The sequence below is a fragment of the Jaculus jaculus genome, chromosome X, assembly GCF_020740685.1.
Source record: "Jaculus jaculus isolate mJacJac1 chromosome X, mJacJac1.mat.Y.cur, whole genome shotgun sequence".
NCBI classification, from domain to species: Eukaryota; Metazoa; Chordata; class Mammalia; order Rodentia; family Dipodidae; genus Jaculus; species Jaculus jaculus.
Window position 1 is genome coordinate 55,815,198 of NC_059125.1, and position 21,602 is coordinate 55,836,799.

General features: G+C 44.0%; 2 pseudogenes; both read right to left on the bottom strand.

Moving 5' to 3' along the window:
* Positions 1-688: 688 nt before the first annotated feature.
* Positions 689-4,431, bottom strand: LOC101606737 (annotated as a pseudogene).
* Positions 4,432-14,966: 10,535 nt separating this feature from the next.
* Positions 14,967-15,799, bottom strand: LOC101606438 (annotated as a pseudogene).
* Positions 15,800-21,602: the final 5,803 nt, after the last annotated feature.

Below are 21,602 nucleotides of genomic sequence, written 5' to 3' on the forward strand. Positions count from 1 at the left end.
ATCACCAAGACCACCGGTGTCTTCTTTTTTTTTTTTTTGTTTGTTTGTTTTTGTTTTTCAAGGTAGGGTCTCACTCTAGCCCAGGCTGACCTGGAATTCACTATGGAGTCTCAGGGTGGCCTCGAACTCACGGCAATCCTCCTACCTCTGCCTCCCGAGTGCTGGGATTAAAGGCGTACGCCACCACGTCCGGCACCGGTGTCTTCTTTAACTCATTCAAAAACTGAGAAGGTCTGCGCTTGTTTCATATAACAGTGTTATTACCATAAGGCACCACTTGGTAGTTCCAAACCATATTGTCACTGGTGTCTTAACCATTACACAGAAGGGCAGAAATATGCTAACATTATTAACTAGTTACATTATACTCTTGTTCCCATTATTCTGTGCTTATATTTTTTCCATGTAACAGGAAAAAAAAATTGTACAAGATCTGTTAAATAAACATCTCTCCCCAGTTTTCCAGAAAATAATCTAGAAATAAGCAAGAAACCAAAACTTTATCCCAACAACAACAATGTATTCCTGTAGGGGCCTAGGAAGGAGCAGAAGGCAGGGAGCTTACTTTCTATTAGAGACAGAGGCACATAGGCTCAAAGTTTCTCGGGCAAATTTGCGGAAATTTGACATTTCCCCCACAGCTGATTTCTCAGATAGTCAGCCCAATTAAATATTTCAAAACATGTTCTTAGTTGCTGCTGTCATCATCATCATCATCATCAGATACATCATTTAAAGGAGACTTCAGGGCTGGAGAGATGGCTTAGTGGTTAAGGAGTTTGCCTGCAAAGCCGCAGGATCCCAGGACCCACATAAGCCAGATGCACAAGCAGGCGCATGCATCTTGGAGTTCGTTCACAGTGGCTGGAGGCCCTGGCGTGCTCATTCTCTCTCTCTCTCTCTCTTGCCTTTTTCTGTCTCTCAAATAAATAAATAAATAAAATATAAATATCTGCTGATTTTTATATAAAAAAGGGTTTAAAGGAGACTTCAGCGACTGACTGTAAGAGTCTGATCTAGTGGGCTGGCACGTGGCCATGTCCTGGATGGAAAGCAGGTCATAGCAGAAGTCACAAATCCGTACAGGCTTAGAAGACTGAAGGACAAGAAGAAATCTCCTTTCAGAGCAGGGCCCACAAACAACAAAACCACATTTTCAGCAATGGTGACAATGATTAACAGGTGTAAAGTTTGCTTTCTGACAGCGCATATATACAGTGGCTTCAGAGTCAGGAACCCAGACAGCAGCATGTTCATTACTGGGTGTCTTTCCACTTTTGGAGAATAAATCAGTGACACATTTATTTATGTGAGTCACCCATTCTAACTTCTCGGTGGCGGTGGTAGCATACACTGCAAACGATTTAGTGGGTGTCTTGATAGGCCACCCATTCCTTAATTCTCCTTCACCTTTGATGGGATCAATGGTGACATTCTCTAAGGGGATTTGTTGTACTTTTTCTTCTGCATGGCCATGTTGCCATATACAAGAATATCATTAACTAAGAAAAACGGCCTTGCCTTAGGCTTCTTTCTGCACAACTTAAGTCAATACTCCTCCAATTAGCACCCGTCCAGGTATAGTTAGGGGTTGACCAGCTGCTCCAAAGCGGGGGGAGGGCGGCTTGGCTAACCCCGCCCCTCCTCCCACAAAGACGGGCTGGCTTCCTTCCAGCACACCCTAATCTTGACCTTTTATTGGGTCTACCTTATCTGGTCTCTTACACGGGACAATGTAGCTCGTGGGCATAAGAGTATAAACTCTGAGGTCAGGTGCCTGAGTATGAAGTCTCTTTGTTCCTAACTAGTTAGGTGACCTTGGAAAGTGGCTTAACTTTTCAGTGCCCACTTTCTTCACTTGTAATGTCCATTTTACATGATTGCTCTCAGTCAGTGCATTCACATGAGAACCATGTATGTTAACTAGTATGGCTAGGTCTTGAGATCCTAGTTCATTAGAAGCACCAGGCTAGAGCCAGGGTAGCAGTGCTGTTACCAGAGACTGAGCCTTAACAACTCCCCCAAACCAGGCTCAAGCACTGATGCTCAGTAAGCCAATTAAAAGAGACACATTCAGGGGCTGGAGAGATGGCTTAGCCTTAACCACTAAGCAATCCCTCCAGGCCTTATTACTTTATTTTTGAGAAAGAGACAGAGAGAGAACGAGCACACCAGGGCCTTTCAACCACTGTGAATGAACTCCAGACGTGTGTGTCCCTTTGTGTGCATGTGTGACATTGCACGCTTGCATCACTTTGTATCTGGCTACATGGGACCTGGAGATTCAAACATGCGTTCTTAGGCTTCACAGGCAAGCACCTTAACCACTAAGCCATCTCTCCAGCCCTAATTTTTTTTTTAAAGAGCCACATTGGCTGGGCAATGGTGGCACACACCTTTAATCCCAGCACTTGGGAGGCAGAGGTAGGAGGATTGCCATGAGATCAAGGCCACCCTGAGACTACATAGTGAATTCCAGGTCAGCTTGGGCTAGAAAGAGACCTTACCTTGAAAAACCAAAAAAAAAAAAAAAATAATAATAATAATAATAATAATAAAAGAACCACATTAGCTGGGCATGGTGGTACATACATTTAATATTTGTGAGTTCGAGGTCAGCCTATGACTATATAGTGAATTCCAGGTCAGCCTGGGCTAGAGTGAGACTGTACCTCAGAAAAAAAAAAACAAGGGCTGGAGAGATGACTTAGTGATTAAGGTGCTTGCTTGCAAAGTCTGCTAGTCTGAGTTTGATTCCCAAATACCTGTGTGAAGTGATACTTATGAAGTGGCACATGCATCTGAAACTCTGGAATTTGTTTGCAGCAGCAAGATGCCCTGATGTACCCAGTCTCACTCTCTCTCTTTAAATGAAACATCATTCGGTTTCATGTTCCCTGAAGCATCTTGAGGCAGGAAACAGGGGTGGAAGGAAAGATCTGAAGAGCCTTTTAAAGGCTGCAAAATTAGTATACGTACAGAACAAGCTGGCAAAAAAGAAGGCTGGAAACAATTCCCTCCCCCAGAAAACAACTAAATATTGCTACTGGTCCAGACCCAGAGGCACTCCAGAGGGTCTGAAGGTGACCGATGGGTTCTCATAATATTAAAATACCCATCCCTAGGGTGTGCTTGAGCTACTAACGCTGTCTCCTTTCTTGTTCCAAAACACAAGAACTTGGAACCCCTCCAGAGGTGCCTATTGAATGCTGATATGTGCCAACTGCAGCAGAGATTGGCAGGTGGTTAATGAATTCACCCTTTAGACCAGAATAGAAAAAAAAAAAGTTTACTGAATGCACTGTAAGAGAGTGGCAAGCTGCACAGTACCTAGAGTACAGCCTACAACATCGGAAAGTGGGCTGCGTGAGGGGGCGGGCTCCATTTGGAGAAGTACTAGTTGGGGTGAGTTTCTTTGTGTGCCTTTTTCCTGCATGTAATTTGCACCATGTGAAGGAATACAATTCTAATTGGGCAGGGTGCATTTCTAGAAGGTTAGCACAAGCCACTGTGAACATAATTTCCAGTTGTGCAAATCTCTACCCATGCAGATCAAGGTCACGCAAATAAAAGCGGTCCCAGTCAAAAGGTTGGGTGCCAGGCTACAGCTTTTTGCAATTAGGTTATGGCATTCCAAGACTAGAACTTTGGGATTCCTGAGCCAAACTTGTAATGGGGTCTGGCTCTATTTTCTGGGCTCTTTATTAATAATTTTCATGCTATAGACTTCACACTTGCAACAGGATTAGGCCATAGCTCCTGTTAGGAAAAAGACAGGAATAAGGAGGATATGAAACAACAGGGAAGACTCAGCTCACTCAATAGCAGAAAAAATAATATGGCTAGGTATGGTGGCACATGCCTTTAATCCCAGCACTTGGGAGGCAGAGGTAGGAGAATTGCCATAAATTCGAGGCGATCCTGAGATGAGTACATAATGAATTACAGGTCAGCCTGGGCTAGAGTGAGACCCTTCCTCAAAAAAAAAAAAAATCCAAACAAAGGGATAGAAAGATGGCTTAGCCATTAAGGTCCTTGCCTGTGAAGCCTAAGGGCCTAGGTTCAACTACCCAGAATCCACGTAAACCAGATACACATGGTGGCACATGTGTCTGGAGCATTTGCAGTGGCTAGAGTTCCTGGCATGCCCATTCTCTCTCTCTCCTTCTCAAATAAATATTAAAACAAAACAAAAAGACACAGGTAATACAGGAATGCTGGGATTCCTTGTCAATGCACCAATATGATATATCAACACATTGATAATTCTGTGGTACTTCTGTATACTTGTCTTATGAATTCAAAGAATGAAATCCACAGGTCATAGGATAAGGTTCAGAAAGATTTTATTATAGTTTAGCGCTTTAGGGACGGAAAACTTTAAGAGAAGTGGAGCTTGAGGGAAGGAAGGAAGACATAGCCCTTACCCATGGACGTAAGGGGGAGGCTGAGAAGCCCACCTCAAGACTCAGGTTGAGGCTGAGCAAGGTGCTGCACACCTTTAATCCCAGCACTCGGGAGGCAGACTCCTCCAGGGCTCTATCCACTTGTAGGAAATTCGGTTCACGCAGATAAGAAGTTTCTTTTATTTATTTATTTGAGAGCGACAGACACAGAGAGAAAGACAGATAGAGGGAGAGGGAGAGAATGGGCGCGCCAGGGTCTCCAGCCTCTGCAAACGAACTCCAGACGCGTGCGCCCCCTTGTGCATCTGGCTAACGTGGGACCTGGGGAACCGAGCCTCGAACCGGGGTCCTTAGGCTTCACAGGCAAGCGCTTAACCGCTAAGCCATCTCTCCAGCCCTCTGCACAGTTCTTTAACAGTGCTCACGTGAATGATTCTATAATGAAGATGTTTCATGACCTGGAGCATGTATTCGTCAAGAAACTTCTTATGGGCTGGAGAGATGGCTTAGTGGTTAAGCACTTGCTTGTAAAGCCTAAGGACCCCAGTTAGAGGCTCGATTCCCCAGGACCCACATAAGCCAGATGCACAAGGGGGCGCACCTGTCTGGAGTTTGTTTGCAGTGGCTGGAAGCCCTGGAGCACCCATTCTTTCTCTCTCTCTGCCTCTTTCTCTCTCTGTCTGTCACTGTCAAAATAAGTAAATAAAAATAAACAGATTTAAAAAAGAAGAAAGAGCAAAACTCAAGGGGAAGGGAGCATGGATCTTTAGGGTTTCTATTTTTGTAGACTTTCAGGCCTTGGAGGGCAATGAAGGAACCTGGGGAGATGGAGTTAACTTGTCACAGGACCATCTGAGTGTGAACTAACGGCTGCAGGACTCTGTAAGTGTCCCGTCATCTCCTGGGCTTCTCTGACCTGGGGTATGCTCTTTTAGCCTTGATGTTCTCATTGGTTTGGGCTGCTAAGTCTGGTTGTTGAAGATCCAGAAGAAAAATGGGACTATAGAGAATATCTATACCTTCTGCCTTTAACAAAGTAGATCTAGTTAAAGGATTGTATAAAATCTTAACATTGGGCTGGAGAGATGGCTTAGCGGTTAAGCGCTTGCCTGTGAAGCCTAAGGACCCCGGTTCGAGGCTCGGTTCCCCAGGACCCACGTTAGCCAGATGCACAAGGGGGCGCACGCGTCTGGAGTTTGTTTGCAGAGGCTGGAAGCCTGGCGCACCCATTCTCTCTCTCTCCCTCTATCTGTCTTTCTCTCTGTGTCTGTCGCTCTCAAATAAATAAATAATTTTAAAATCTTAACATCAAGCCAGGTGTGGTGGTGCATGCCTTTAATCTCAGCACTTGGAAGGCAGAGGTTGGTATGAGTTCAAGGGCAGCCTGCAACTACAAAGGGAGTTCCAGGTCAGCCTGAGCTAGTGAAATCTTGCCTTAAAAACAAACAAAAAGAAAAAGAAAAATAAACCCATAATATCTAACTTCTCTTGTGACATGGTAAGCCATATCTACAAAATAAAAGACTTACTTAACAATTGAAAATATAGGCAAAACATGTTAAAAGCCCTTTTATTTATTTATTTATTTTGGTTTTTTGAGGTAGGGTCTCACTCTGGCTCAGGCTGACCTGGAATTCACTATGTAGTCTCAGGGTGACCTCGAACTCATGGCACTCCTTCTACCTCTGCCTCCCTAGTGCTGAGATGGAAGGTGTGCACCTGGTATATAGCCTTGGTTATTTATTTATTTTTTTGGTTTTTTGAGGTAGGGTCTCACTCTGGTCCAGGCTGACCTGGAATTCACTCTGTAGTCTCAGGGTGGCCTTGAACTCACGGCGATCCTCCTACCTCTGCCTACCGAGTGCTGGGATTAAAGGTGTGCGCCACCATGCCCGGCGCCTTGTTTTTGTTTTTTTTTTTTCCAACAAAAATATAAACACTGGTTGGGCATGGTGGTGCATGGAGGTGCTTGCTTGCACAGCCTAACAGCCTGGATTTGATTCCCTAGTGTCCACATAAAGCCAGATACACAAAGTGGTGCACACATCACAGCCCTGCTGACCCATTCTCTATTTCTCTGTCTCTGTATGTGTATATTCTGACTTTTGTTTAGTTCTAGTGTCCTGATGATAACCACCATTTTTGCTAGCTGAGCATTACTACTTCAGGGAGTACATATCTAATCTTAAAGGAATTTCTAAGAGTGCAATCTGTTATCTCAGGGGACAATTATCAGTTAGCCAGAAATCTCCCTTGGAGAATAACAGGCCTAACACATCATGAGTGTGCACACAATCAGATTATTCTCCAGAGTTAATTTGGTAACCTCAGAAATGGGCCATTGTTGTCAGTGCCTAAGGCAGGCTGTCCTGGAACTCTTGATTTTTCTTGCCTCCACTTTTTTTATGTTTATTTATTTATTTGAAAGTGACAGGCAGAGAAAGAGGCAGAGAGAGAGAGAGAGAGAGAGAAAGAGAGAGAGAGAGAGAGAGAGAGAGAGAGAGAGAGGGAGAGAATGGGCACATCAGGGCCTCCAGCCACTGCAAACGAACACCAGACGCGTTTGTGCATCTGGCTAACGTGGGACCTGGGGAACCGAGCCTCGAACCGGGATCCTTAGGCTTCACTGGCAAGTGCTTAACCGCTAAGCCATCTCTCCAGCCCTGCCTCCCACTTCTTGAACAATTGTTTCCTGACTGTTCCACCACAACTGGCAGAACCTTATGAGTCTCAAGAATTTCCTAAATTGGGGCTGGAGAGATGGTTTAGCAGTTAAGGTGCTTGACTGACTGCAAAGCTGAAGAACCCAGGTTCATATTCCCCAGTACCCATGTAAAGCCAGGTACACAAGGTGGTGCTTAAATCTGGAGTTTGTTTGCAATGGCTGGAGGCCCTGGTGTGCCCATTCTCTCTCTCTGCCCTCTACCTCTTTTTTTCTCTCAGATATATATAACTTTTTTTTAAAGAAGATCACTGAGAAATCCTGCTGGAACTGAGCTGCAAACCTCCTCCATGTAGACCAGCTAACAGAAAGCTGGGAAAAGCCATGCTGCATGCAGTTCAATGGGAGAGAGAGAAATCACCAGTGCAGATACTCAAAAGTGAACACTGCAAGCCTTATATTTGGCCAGCCAGACCAAATGAGCCAATGGGTGCATGTCTGTTATGGGGGAATTTCAACTGCCCTCTAATTTGACTGGAGGCCCGCTCCATGGGAGGGAAATATCCCTGATACTGAAAGCCTACAACAGGGGTAATCATGAGCCTTAGGGGTATAATGTCTGCTGCTGTCTGGCTAAATGTATATACTATGCCCACCAAACTGCCCAGTAAGCACTTCTCTTAATGTTCATACCCATATATTAATGCTATTCTCACTTTTGGTTACAGACCCTTCCCTTTTCAGATGGCAGTGACCTTGGGATGACTCAGAAGGCATCACGGTGTTGAGAAGAAGTGACAGAGGAGTGCTCAGCACTGCAATATCTCTATCACACCTTCCAAGGTTCAGGGTACATTGCAGAAGAGGTGGCAAAAAGAATGTAAGAGCCAAAGGAATGGTAGGACTCCTTACAACGTGCTCCCCCGAGACACAATATGGCCTGGATACCCATGACCTCACAGTGCCTGACACTACCTACACAAGACCATCACAGTAGGAGGAAAAGATCATGACAACAAATTAGAGCTGATTGAGAGGGGGAGGGGATATGATGGAGAATGGAGTTTCAAAGGAGAAAGTGGGGGGAGGGAGGGAATTACCATGGGGTATTGTTTACAATCATGGAAGTTGTCAATAAAAATACTTTAAAAAAGAATTTCCTAAATTGCTTGGCAGTTCTAGGGAATAGGCAGGAGATAATAGACCTCATCTCCTCTCCACTTAATACCAGTCTTTCTTACAAAACCAATCTCAAATACTTGTCTTGTGAAGCCCTGGAACTTAAAGCCTTATTTTGTCTCTATCCTCCAGGAAATTGAGAAGCCTGGGGGGTCTAACCTATGGCTTTGAATTAATGGTTTCACAGACAGAAAAAGAGGGCCTGGAGAAATGGCTTAGTGGTTAAAGTGTTTACATGCAAAGCCAAAGGACCCAGGTTCAAGTCCCCAGAACCCACATAAGCCAGATGCACAAGGGGGCACACAAATCTGGAGTTCATTTGCAGTGGCTGGAGGCCCTGACACACCCATTCTCTTTCTTGCTTGCTTGCTTTCTTTCTTTCTCTCTCTCTCAAATAAATAAAATAAAATAAAAAGAAAAAGTTGAACATAGAAGAACTCAGTCTATTTATTTTCTTTTAACACAGGACTAGCTCAATGATGCTATCATCCTATTAGGGGCCAGGTTTCCTTATATTCTAGAAAGTCTGTTGCCTGGGATAAGGAAAATCAGGGTGATGGTCACCCCTCATATAGGAGGGAGTGGGTCCCTGTTGTAGACAGCTTCAGGTTGCTGGGATGAACATCCAAACCCGACATACTTTATGAGAGGAAAGGATTTATTTGAAGCTTATAGATCCAGGGGAGGGTCCACAGATGGCTGAAAAAGCTATCTCCCTTTCATAAATCCAAGCCGAGAGAGCAAGAAACCAAAATATCCAGCAAACAGCAAGGACCCAGCCAAAGCTCAGACTGCTCTGCGTACCTTTGAGCAGGAAGTCAGATCTGCTCCCCAAACACACCTTAGGGCTGGACCCCAGGATCTACCCCAAGCGATTTCTCTTCTAGCCTTACTGGTAGAAATCAAAATAGCAAGCTTAGTAAGGACTGGAGAAGATGGCTTAGTAGTTAAGGCATTTGCCTGCAAGGCCAAAGGACCCCGGTTCAATTCCCCAGGACCCACGTTAGACAGATGCACAAGATGCATACATTTGGAGTTCGTTTGCTGTGGCTGGAGGCCTTGAAGTGTATGTTCTCTCTCTCTGTCTCCCCCCTTCAAATAAATAAAAAATATATTTTTAAAAGCTTAATAAAGCACCTGAGTCTATGAGGGACATACATTCAATCTACCACAATCCCCACGGAGCTCGAATTGAAATCTCAAAAGATGACTACCTAATGTAAAAGCAATTGACTCATGATAATCATTATTCTCTTGTGAAGCCTCCTGTCTGTCTGGAGGCTTGGAGAAGGATATGATCTATATACTAGAGGACCCAAAGTTGAATATTAGTAAATTTTCATTAGTTTAACTTTTTTTTTTTTTTTTCGAGGCAGGGTCTCACTCTAGCCCAGGCTGACCTGGAACCTAGAATTTACTCGGTAGTCTCAGGGTGGCCTTGAACTTTCAGTGATGTTCCTACCTCTGCCTTCCGAGTACTGGGATTAAAGGCATGCGCCACCATGCCTGGTTTAAGTAGGAATTTTATATGGACACATCATGTGTTGATATCATCACTTCCTTTCTCCTTGGCCCCATTCTATGGAGGGTCCTCCTTAGTGGGACTGCTGGTAGTCACCATGGCATTGTGAGTTATGAGTCGTGAGAGCAGCAGTCAGTCATTGTAGGGGTGGCAATGCTTCTGGAAATTCCCTCCCACCCCGTGGCTCTTACATTCTTTCTGGTCCCTCTTCCATAAAATTCCCTGGGCTGGAGAGATGGCTTAGCAGTTAAGCGCTTGCCTGTGAAGCCTAAGGACTCCGGTTCGAGGCTCGGTTCCCCAGGTCCCACATTAGCCAGATGCACAAGGGGGCGCACGTGTCTGGAGTTCGTTTGCAGAGGCTGGAAGCCCTGGCGCACCCATTCTCTCTCTCTCCCTCTATCTGTCTTTCTCTCTGTGTCTGTCGCTCTCTAATAAATAAATAATTTAAAAAAAAATTCCCTGAACCTTGGTGAATGTGCTTTAAGGCTACTTTAGTGTTGAGTTCTCAGAAGCTTCTGAATTTCTGCTTTGGTGCATTTTGAGTATCCTCAGTGTCTGTCTCCATCACTCTGGCGTAGGTTGCCAGGCTAATCATGGAAGCAGCTCTCTTCCCTATCTCACCAATTCCTCTGTGATTTGACCTGGGCCCTCGCTGCTGTGCTAGGAGTGGTTCATCTCCTGCCAAGGAGTCAGCTATCTATTTTTGTCTTGTTGACAGATTTTGGTTGTCCTTGGTTCAAGCTGCTTTCTAGAGCACACGGACCCCAAACACGCCACACCCTTCACCAGTCCAGAGAGTCTCAACTCTCTCTTTTCTTTTTTTTTTCTTTCTTTCTTCTTTCTTTCTCTCTTTCTCTTTCTTTCTTTCTCTTTCCCTTTCTTTCTTTTCTTTCCTCCCTCCCTCCCTCCCTCCCTCCCTCCCTCCCTCCCTCCCTTCCTTCTCTCTCTCTCTCTCTTTCTTTCTCTCCCTCTCTCTCTCTCTCTCTCTCTCTCTCTCTCTCTCTCTCTCTTTCTTTCTTTCTTTCTTTCTTGAGGTAGTGTCTCACTTTAGCCCAGGCTTAGACCTGGAATTCACTATGTAGTCTCAGCGTGGTCTCAAACTCATGGCAATCTTCCTACTTCTGCCTCTCAAGTGCTGGGATTAAACTCCCACACCTGGCTTCAACTCTAATTTTTATTTTTTCGAGGTAGGGTCTCACTCTAGCCCAGGCTAACCTAGAATTCACTATGTAGTCTTAGGATGGCCTCAAACTCAGGGCAATTCTCCTATCTCTGCCTCCAAAGTGCTGAAATTAAAGGTGTGTGCCACCACGCCCAGCTTGATAGAGCAGTTTTAATGCTAGGAATTATGGAATGCAGGACCTTTATGTATGACAGATAAGCACTCTACCACTGAGCAACACCCCAGCTCAAGCTTGTTTTTTTTTTTTTTTTTTTGCTTTTTCGAGGTAGGCTCTCAGTCTAGCCCAGGCTGACCTGGAATTCACTATGGTGTCTCAGGGTAGCCTCGAACTCACAGTGATCCTCGTACCTCTGCCTCCCAAGTGCTGGGATTAAAGGCGTGTGCCACCACGCCCGGCACAAGCTTGGTATTTAATGTGCTAATAAAGAAGAACACACATTAAGGGGCCGGGGAAATGGCTCAGCAATTAAAAGCACTTGCTTGCAAATCCTGTCAGCCACCTGGAGTGGTCAGATCCCAGCCACCCTGTAAAGCCAAATGGGCATTTATCTGCATCAGCAACAGATCCTGGTGTGCATGTGCACACATGGGTGAGTACATACACACATGCAAATAAATGAAATAAAATTAATAAAAAAGTTAAAAAGAAGTGCATTATTACTTTACAGATGTGATTTTTTTTTGGTTATGTTAGTAAATGAATTTTAATATAATCGCTCTTTCATTGCCAGGAATGATACTACCCTGAGACTACATAGTGAATTTCATGTCAGCTTGGGCTAGAGTGAGACCCTACCTTGAAAAACCACCACCAACAAAAACTTCAAATAGTTCTTGGCCTGAAGAAAGAATTATGTGATATTAGCTACTGTTACTCTTTTTAAAATATTTTATTTTTATCTATTTATTTGAGAGAGAAAGAGATACAGAAATAGGCAGGTAGAGAGAGAGAGAATGGGCATGTCAAAGCTTCCATGCACTGCAAATGATTTCCAGATGCATGTACCCCCTTGTGCATCTGGCTTATGTGGGTCCTGGGGAGTAGAACCCAGGTCCTTTGGTTTTGCAGGCAAATGCCTTCACTGCTAAGCCATCTCTCCAGCCCCTGTTATCCTTTTATTTATTTATTTTTAATCTCATTTCATTTATGGGGGGGAAGAGAGAGAATTGGTGTACCAGGGTCTGTTTTTTCTTCAGAGCAACATTTCTTAGTATTTTTTATACTGTGAACACCTCTGGAAGCCTGGCAAAGTATAAAGAACATCTCCTCAGAGTAATGCCTGCATTGTATAAAACAATTAGGATTATGAAAGAGACCAGTTATTATTACTACTATTATTTGTTTTTAGAGGCAGAGTCTCACTTTAGCCCAGGTTGACATGAAATAAACTATGTAGTCTCAGGGTGGCCTTGAACTCATCCTGATCCTCCTACCTCTGCCTCTTGAGGTGGTAAATCCTTTCTTTGTTGTTGTTTTTTGAGGTAGGGTCTCACTCTGGTTCAGACTGACCTGGAATTAACTAACTATGTAGTTTCAGGGTGGTCTCAAACTCTCAGTGATCCTCCAACCTCTGCCTCCCAAGTACTGGGATTAAAGGCATGTGCCACCACACTCAGCCTCCTCTTTAAAAAAAAAACAAAAACACAGTTGTTAATTCATTTATTCCTAGTAATCCTACAGGGTAACCTCTTTGATTATACCTATTTTATGGAAGAGGAAACTGAGACAAAGCGGTTAAGTAACTTGTCCAGCGTCCATTAAGCTAGTAAAGAATGGAGCCCAATTCAAACCTAGGCCTTCTCATTCCAGTACTTGTGCTGAGAAGTAAAGGAATTGAAATGGTAGCATGTCCAGGGGCAAATGGGTTGAAGGTGCTCATAGAATGGGTAAAGGGAGAAAAGGAATGGAAGAGGGATTACACTAACCAGAAGAAAACTAGTCAGCTGCTAATCTAAAAGAAAATGGAAAGGCCTATAAAACAACAGGACTTAAGATAAAAGAAATGGTGGATAAAAGGATACTTGAGACTCAGATGAAATGGTCAGAGGGACAGAAGTTGGTGTGGTGTGTAAATCCCTGAGAGGGTAGAGAGTCATTCCGTAGAATGGCAAAAGTAAGAAATGACCTGGACAAGTGGTTAAAGTAGAGAGGTGAAGGCCTGGAATTGAACAAGTGAAAGAATCACGAAGCTAGGCCTACAAATTTTCATGAGACTCATTATCTATCTATTCATTAATTCAATTCAACATGTTCATTTCATGTATTTGTAAACCTAAATTAAAAACAACAGATAAATAGCCAGGCATGGTGGTGCATGTTTAATCTTAGTTCTCAGGAGGCTAACGCACGAGGATCACCATAAGTTCAAGGCCTGCCTGGGCTATAGAGTATAGAAGGATTGCCATGAGTTCGAGGCCACCCTGAGGCTACGGAGTGAATTCCAGGTCAGCCTGAGCTAGAGTGAAACCCTATCTTGAAAAACCACAAAAAAATAATAACAAATAAAAATAAGGCATCATTTTATTTGAAGCTTTTATCCTATATAATTATTCTAAAAATATTTATTTAGAGGCAGGCAGAGAGAGAGAATGGGCCTTTAGCCACTGCAAATGAACTCCAGATGCATGTGCCATTTTGTGCATCTGGCTTATGTGGGTTCTGGGGAATTGAACCTTGGTCCTTCAATTTTGCATGCCAGCACCTTAACTGATAAGCCATCTCTCCAGCTCTCTGTATAATTCTTTTTTTTTTCTTTTAAAAATTTTTATTTAGCCAGGCATGATGGCGCATGCCTTTAATCCCAGCAGTCAGAGGCAGAGGTAGGAGGATCACCATGAGTTTGAGGCCACCTTGAGACTCCATACTGAATTTCAGGTCAGCCAGGGTTAGAGTGAGACCCTACCTCGAAAAACAACAACAACAAAATATTTATTTAGTATTATTATTTTATGGGGTTTTCTTTCAAGGTAGGGTTGACCTGGAATGCACTATGGAGTCTCATTGTGGCCCTGAACTCATGGCAATCCTCCTATCTCTGCCTCCCAAATGCTGGGATTAAAGGCATGCACCACCATGCCTGGCTTATTTTTTTATTTGTATTTATTTACTACAGAGAGAGAGAATGGACATGCCAGGGCTTCTAGCCACTGCAAATGAACTCAATTCTAGACGCATGTGCCACTTTGTGCATCTGGCTTACGTGGGACCTGGAGAATTGAACCTGGTCCTTAGGCTTCACAAGCATGCACCTTAACCACTAAGCCACCTCTCCAACCCCCCTTTTCTTTGTTTTAGAGAGAATGAGAGAGAGAGAGAGAATTGGCACACCAGGGCCTCAGCCACTACAATCGAACTTCAGATGATTGTGCTACCTAGTGGGCATGTGTGATCTTGCACTTGCCTCACCTTTGTGCATCTGGCTTATGTGAGATCTGGAGAGTTGAACATGGATCCTTAGGCTTTGTAGGCAAGTGCCTTAACCAGTAAGCCATCTCTCCAGTCCCCTGTATGATTATTTTTCTTCAATACTTCTCTTTCAGAATATTTATTTTATACCTGTACCTTACAGCATGTCTCAAGCACTGTACATATAACTTCCTAATAAGATCATGCAAAGGGGCTGGAGAGATGCCTTAGCGGTTAAGGCGGATGCCTGCAAAGCCAAAGGATCCTGGCTTGACTCTCCAGGACCCGTGTAAGCCAGATGCACAAGGGGGCACATGCGTCTGGAGTTCGTTTGCAGTGGCTGGAGGCCCTGGCGCGCCCATTCTCTCTCTCCTTCTCTCTGCCTCTTTCTCTCTCTCTTTCTCTCTCTCGCTCTCTCCTGTCTTTCTCTCTCTCAAATAAATAAATAAAAATAAAGTTAAAAAAGATAAGCAAAAACAAATTTATCTTATTAGAAACAAGATACATCATCACTTATAGTCTTCAAACATTATTGTACTTTGGCAGTGTCACAAAGCATTCAGGAAATGAACTACAGACTAGTTTTAACAGATAAATAACAAACACTGTTAAACAGATGTAACTGTCCTAAATTGTTCATTAGGTATGGATTTTACAAACATCTCTTCCATTAGGGGTGATGGTTAGGCTGGAGGGTATTGCGCCTTCTCCAAGCTGCACAGAAAGAACCACCAATAGTGTGGTGGAACTTGTGGCCCTTTCCAAGGCCACGACTCTTGTGGCCTGCAGAAGTCAGCCCATGAATCTCCCTGTGCTTGTGGACTGGCTTGGTGATCCACTGGGTGTCAGGATTTCTTTTTCTCTCTCTCTCTTTTTTTTTTTTTTCATAGTAGGGTCTTGTAGCCCAGGCTTACCTGAAGTTCACTTGGTAGTCTCAGGATAGCCCTGAACTCATGGTGATCCTCCTACCTCTGCCTCCCAAGTGCTGGGATTAAAGAAAGGCCTGTACCACCATGCCCAGCTCAGGTGTCAGGATTTCTTCTGATAGCTTTATGGACTGGATCAATGAGGATAACCTCAAAGAATGTATATGTGGAATCTTCACCAACCCAGGAAGAATTCAGGATTCTTAGAGCCCCACAGTGACGTCCACCTCTCTCCTCAGCGACAGACTGAAGACTTCGGGCAAACTGCAGCTGGTTAACATGGTGGTGTACAGGCTTGGCATAATTTGAACCCTTGGGGACTGGGCGTTTCTGACCACCATGGCGCACGAGAATCCTAGGTGACATAACCTTGCTTGGCCTTGTCAGCCCAGCCTGTGTGCCTTGTCAGGGTGCATGGGGCGCAAGACCTGGTGCAGTGCAGAGAGAGAGCTGGTGGTATTGCACTGTAGCAGGAAGCACAGCACATCCGACTGGATGTTCTTGTACACGCCCATGCCAGCTCACGTCTGATGGCTGCCACTAGACAGAAAGGCCCCCTGTATAATTGTTAATAAGAGACACTTTGTGTGTTAAAAAATTAGGGATATTACAGTAAGCACTTCTCTTAATGTTCAGACTCTTATATTAATGCTATTCTCACTTTTGGTAGAGCATCGTCTCCTTTCAGATGGCAGTGGCCTTGGGATGACTCAGAAGGCATCATGGTGCTGGGAAGAAGTGACAGGAGTGCTCAGCACTGCAATATCTCAATCACACCTTCCAAGGCTCAGGGTCTATTGTGGAAGAGGTGGAGGAAAGAATGTAAGAGCCAAAGGAAGGGTAGGACTCCTTACAACATGCTCCTCCAGACACAAAATGGCCTGGATATCCATGACCTCACAGTGCCTGACACTACCTACACAAGACCATCATAAGAGGAGGAAAAGATCATGACATCAAAATAAAAGAGAGACTGATTGAGGGGGGGGATATGATGGAGAATGGAGTTTCAAAGGGAAAAGTGGAGGGATAGAGGGTATCACCATGGGATATTTTTTATAATCATGGAAGTTGTTAATAAAAGAATTTGAAAAGGAAAAAAGATAGGGCTATTATATCAGATATTTTAAAACAATAATCCTTGGCTATGACGATTAGTATATCTGGCTTTATGTGGTTACTGGGGAATTAAACTGAGGCCATTGGGTTTTACAAACAAGTGTCTTTAACCACTGGGAAATCTCTTTAGCCCTTATGAAGATTAGTAACAAGACATTAGTCCAAGGGTGAACACAGTTCCTAGGCAGAAGCCCTTATGGAATAATTTTTCATTTCCTTTATTTTTTTTAAATGGCAAGGCTTGATGGCACATACCTTTATTTTCAGCAATTGGGAAACAGGAGGATCAGAAGTTCAAGGCCAGCCTTAGCTACAAAGCAAGTTGCTGATCAGCCTAGGCTACCTGAGGTCTCAATTTGTTGTTCAAGCTGGACTTGAACTTGATCGTCCTCCCTCAGCCTCCTGAGTAGCAGGGATTATAGTTGTGCACCATCCCTGCTTAGAAGTACTTTAAATTTATATATATACACATACATACATATATATATATTTACATATATATAGATATATAATTTTTATTTATTAATCTGAGAGAGACAGAAATAGACAGGGTGAGAGAGAGACAGAGAGAGAATGGGTATACCCGGGCCTCCAGCTACTGCAAACAAACTCCAGATATATATGCCACCTTGTGCATCTGGTTTACATACATCCTGAGGAATCAAACCTGAGTCCTTTGGCTTCACAGGCTAGCACCTTAACTGCTGAGCCATCTCTTCAGCCCTGCTTTTTTTGTTTTTTTCTATTTTTGATTTTTTGAGGTAGGGTCTCACTCTAGTGAGACTGGCCTTGAACTCATAGCGATATTCCTACCTAAGCTTTGCAGGCAAGTGTTTTAACCACTAAGCCATCTCTCCAGTCCTATTTACTTATTTGTGGGTGTGTGTGTGATAGTTACTATCAGTAACAATCCTCCCAGGCTTATTTGCTTTTTCTTTTGGTCAGGGTTGATCCAATTGAGTCCATTTTTATTTTGACAGCTTTCACATTTATTTCATATAAGTCAGACTATGTTGTTGGCATTAGGTAAGCAATAGGTAAGCTACTAGAAGATTCTGGGGATTGCCTTTCAAAAGTGGAAGATCTGTAAGTTAGACCAGAATATAGGCTCACAAGCCTTTAGGAACAATTTTTTTTTTTCGAGGTAGGGTCTCACTCTAGTCCAGGCTGACCTGGAATTTACTATGGAGTCTCAGGGTGGCCTCGAACTCACTGTGATCCTCCTACCTCTGCCTCCCAAGTGCTGGGATCAAAGGCATGCACCACCATGCCCGGCTTAGGAACAATTTATAATGTCAAAAGTTTTAAAAAACATGGGTTGCTTTTTGAAATTTGGAGCCCAAACTCATTAGGTGATTAGAAACCTGACACTGCTTCAAGTCTTTAAAGACCTTAGTCTTCTACAGTTTCTCTTTATTCACACAATCTGAAATTTCATTGTTTTCACTTTAGGTGTCTTTAAAAATATATTTTAGGGGCTGGAGAGATGGCTTAGTGGTTAAGGCACTTGCCTGCAAAGCCAAAGGACCCAGGTTCAATTCCTTAGGACGCATGTAAGCCAGATGCACAAGGGGGCTCATACATCTGGAGTACGTTTGCAGTGGCTAGAAGCCCTGGCATGTCCATATTCATTCTCTTTCGCCCTCTGCCTATTTGTCTCTCTCTCTCAAATAAAGAAAAAAAAAAATTAAGGCTGGAGAGATTGCTTAGTGGTTAAGGCATTTGTCTGCAAAGCCTAAGGACCCAGGTTCAATTCCTCAGGACCCACATAAGCCAGATGCACAGGGCACATGTGTGTGGATCTCATTTGTAGTGGCTAGAAGCCCTGGCATGCCCCCATTCTCTTTCTCTCTCTAATAAATAAATAAAATAAAATAAAATTTAAAAGTGTTTCTTGGGCTGGAGAGATGGCTTAGTGGTTAAGTGCTTGCCTGTGAAGCCAAAGGACCCTGGTTTGAGGCTTTGTTCCCCAGGACCCACGTTAGCCAGATGCACAAGGGGCACACGCGTCTGGAGTTTGTTTGCAGTGGCTGGAATTCCTGGCATGCTCATTCTCTTTCTTTCTCTCTCTGCCTCTTTCTTTGTCACTCTCAAACAAATAAAAATAAACAAAAAATTAAAACTGCTTCTTTAATCTGTGCATGTATTAGGGTGTGTGTGTGTGTGTGTGTGTGTGTGTGTGTGTGTGTGTGCAGTGCACTTAGGTGCTATCTTCAAGAATGCCATCCTTGGCTACTATGGCCTGCATTTTCTTATATGGGTACTGGGCATTGAATTTGGGCCCTCAGGTTGGTGACACAGGCACTTTCTCCACTGAGCTATCTCCCCAGCCCCACATTAGATGTTTTAATGTTTAATTATCATGCACCAGCTTCTTCTCAGTATATGCAGCCGGGCATGGTGGCACACGTCTGTAATCTCAGCACTCAGGAGGCAGAGTTAGGAGGATTGCCATGAGTTCAAGGCCACCCTGAGACTACATAGTGAATTCCAGATCAGTCTGAGCTAGAGTGAGACCCTACCACAGAAAACAAACAAACAGAAAAAAAGAGAGTATATGTAAGCAGGCGTGGTGGCACACACCTTTAATTCTAGCACTCAGGAAGCAGAGGTAGGAGGATTGCTGTGTGTTTGAGGCCAGCCTGAGAGTACAGAGTGAAGTCCTGGTCAGCCTGGGCTAGAGTGAGAACCTACCTTGAAAAACCAAAGAGGAAAAAAAAAAAAAGGAAAGAAAGAAAGAAAAAGAAAGAAAATATAGGGTAAGATTTATAGCTTGAAGACTTTGGGTTGAGGAAAAGTATAAATGCAAAACAGATATTTTTAAAGGATTGTTTTATTTTTTAATTTAATTTATTTATTTGAGATAAAGAGGCAGACACACACAGAGAGAGACAGAGACAGAGAGATAGAGAAAGAAAGAGAAAGAGACAGAGATAATGGACACGCCAGGGCCTCCTGCCACTGCAAATGAACTCCAGATGCATGTGCCCCCTTGTGCATCTGGCTTATGTGGGTCCCATCTCTCCAGCCCAAAACAGATTTGATGTATGGTCTCAAGATACTCTAATTGATATCTGGCTGAAAGCTATTTTAGGATGACCAAAGACCTGAATCTTGTTAAAAATATTTTATTTGGGCTGGGGGTATGGCAAAGCCAAAGGACCCAGGTTCAATTACTCAGGACCCATGTTAGCCAGATACACAAGGGGGCGCATGTATCTGGAGTTCGTTTGCAGTGGCTGGAGGCCCTGGCGTGCCCATTCTCTCTCTCTCACCCTCTTTCTCTGTCAAATAAGTAAATAAATTAAAAAAAAATATTTTTTTAAAAAATTATTTATTTCAAAGTAGAGAGGGAGTTAAGTAAGGGAGGGAGGGAGGAAGGAAAGAAAGAAGGAAGGAAGGAGTGAAAGAAGGAAGGAAGGAGCCCTCCAGAACATCTCACTGCTGTACACAGATGCCAGATACACAGGCCACTTTGAACATTTCATTTTACATGGGTACTGGGGAATCCAACCTGGGTTGGCAAGTTTTGCAAGCAAGCACCTTTAACCACTGAACCATCTTCCCAACTCATACCTGAATCTTTTGTTGTTGTTGTTTTTTGAGGTAGGGTTTTGCTCTACCCCAGGCTGATCTGGAATTCACTATGTAGTCTCAGGGTGGCCTTGAATTCATGGCAATTCTCTTACCTCTGCCTCCCAAGTGTTGGGATTAAAGGCGTGCGACAGCATGCCTGGCTCACACCTGAATCTTTATTAAAAGTCTGTGTATGTGCTGGAGAGATGGCTTAGCAGTTAAGCGCTTGCCTGTGAAGCCTAAGGACCCTGGTTCAAGGCTCGGTTCCCCAGGTCCCACGTTAGCCACATGCACAAGGGGGCGCACGCGTCTGGAGTTCGTTTGCAGAGGCTGGAAGCCCTGGCGCTCCCATTCTCTCTCTCTCCCTCTGTCTTTCTCTCTGTGTCTGTTGCTCTCAAATAAATAATAAATTAAAAAATATATATTTAAAAGTCTGTGTATGATGGCCAATATACAATATGTGATTTGGGTTTTTGAACTTAAAATACATTGAGTATAGAATACAAAAGGCTGAACTGATGAAATTTTTCAAATATATTTTTATTTATTTATTTGAGAGAGAGAATGGGTGTGCCAGGGCCTCCGGCTACTGCAAATGAACTCCAGATGTTTGTGCCACTTTGTGCATCTGGCTAATGTGGGACCTGGGGAATCGAACCTGGGTCCTTAGGTTTTGCAGGCAAACACTGTAACTGCTAAGCCATCTCTCCCGCTCTTCTTTTTTCTTCCCCCTTTTCAGGTAGGGTGTAACTCTATCCCAGACTGATCTAGAAGTCATGCTTTAGCCTCTCAAACTCATGATGATACTGTCATTTCAGCCTCCCAAGTGCTGGGATTAAAGACGTGTGCCACCATACCCAGCTTTGAGTTTGCTTCTTAGACACATGTCTAAACATGTCTGTCTCCTAATGTCTCTGCTTCTTACTGGCTCTCCACATACTGTCTTGCAACTCTGTGTCTGCCTCAACATATTTCTTTCTTTGATCGCTCTCTGCATTTCAGAAAAAAAAAAAATTGGGGGGAGGGAGGGTCTCGGTAGTATGTTCTAGAGTCTGGTAGTTGGGTAAAACTTGAAGCTCAAGGCCCTGGGTTTGATGCCATTACCAAAAGAAATTGGGGTCTGGAGAGGTTGCTCAGTGGTTAAAAGAGCTTGTTTATAAAGCTCGACATCCTTGGTTCAATTCCCCAGTACCCACATAAAGCCAGATGCACAAAGTGGTGCATGTATGTGCAGTTCATTTGAGGGGGCAGGAGGCCCTGGCATGCCATACTTTCTCTCCACTAGCTAACTAATTCCTCTGGGTACCCTCAGCAGTGTGTAGAATGTGGCATATAGGAATCATTATCACTTACATTTGAACACTTTTACTGAGGAGAAAGGGATTTAAGTTTCCATCTTCACCTTCCTTTCCTCCGTGGAGCTGGCTGCCTGCCAAATGACTAGCTGGAGAGCAGGCCGCAGGGGGTGTGGTGACCCCGAGCAATTGCCACTGTACCCTTCCGCTAGGTGAAAAGTCTCCAGTCACGCTGTACTACACTTTGCATCCCAGCCAAGCGGGTCACGTCCCACGCCTGGCGCGCCTGACGTCCCGCCCGGTGGGCGAGGACTAGCGGCTCGCGTCT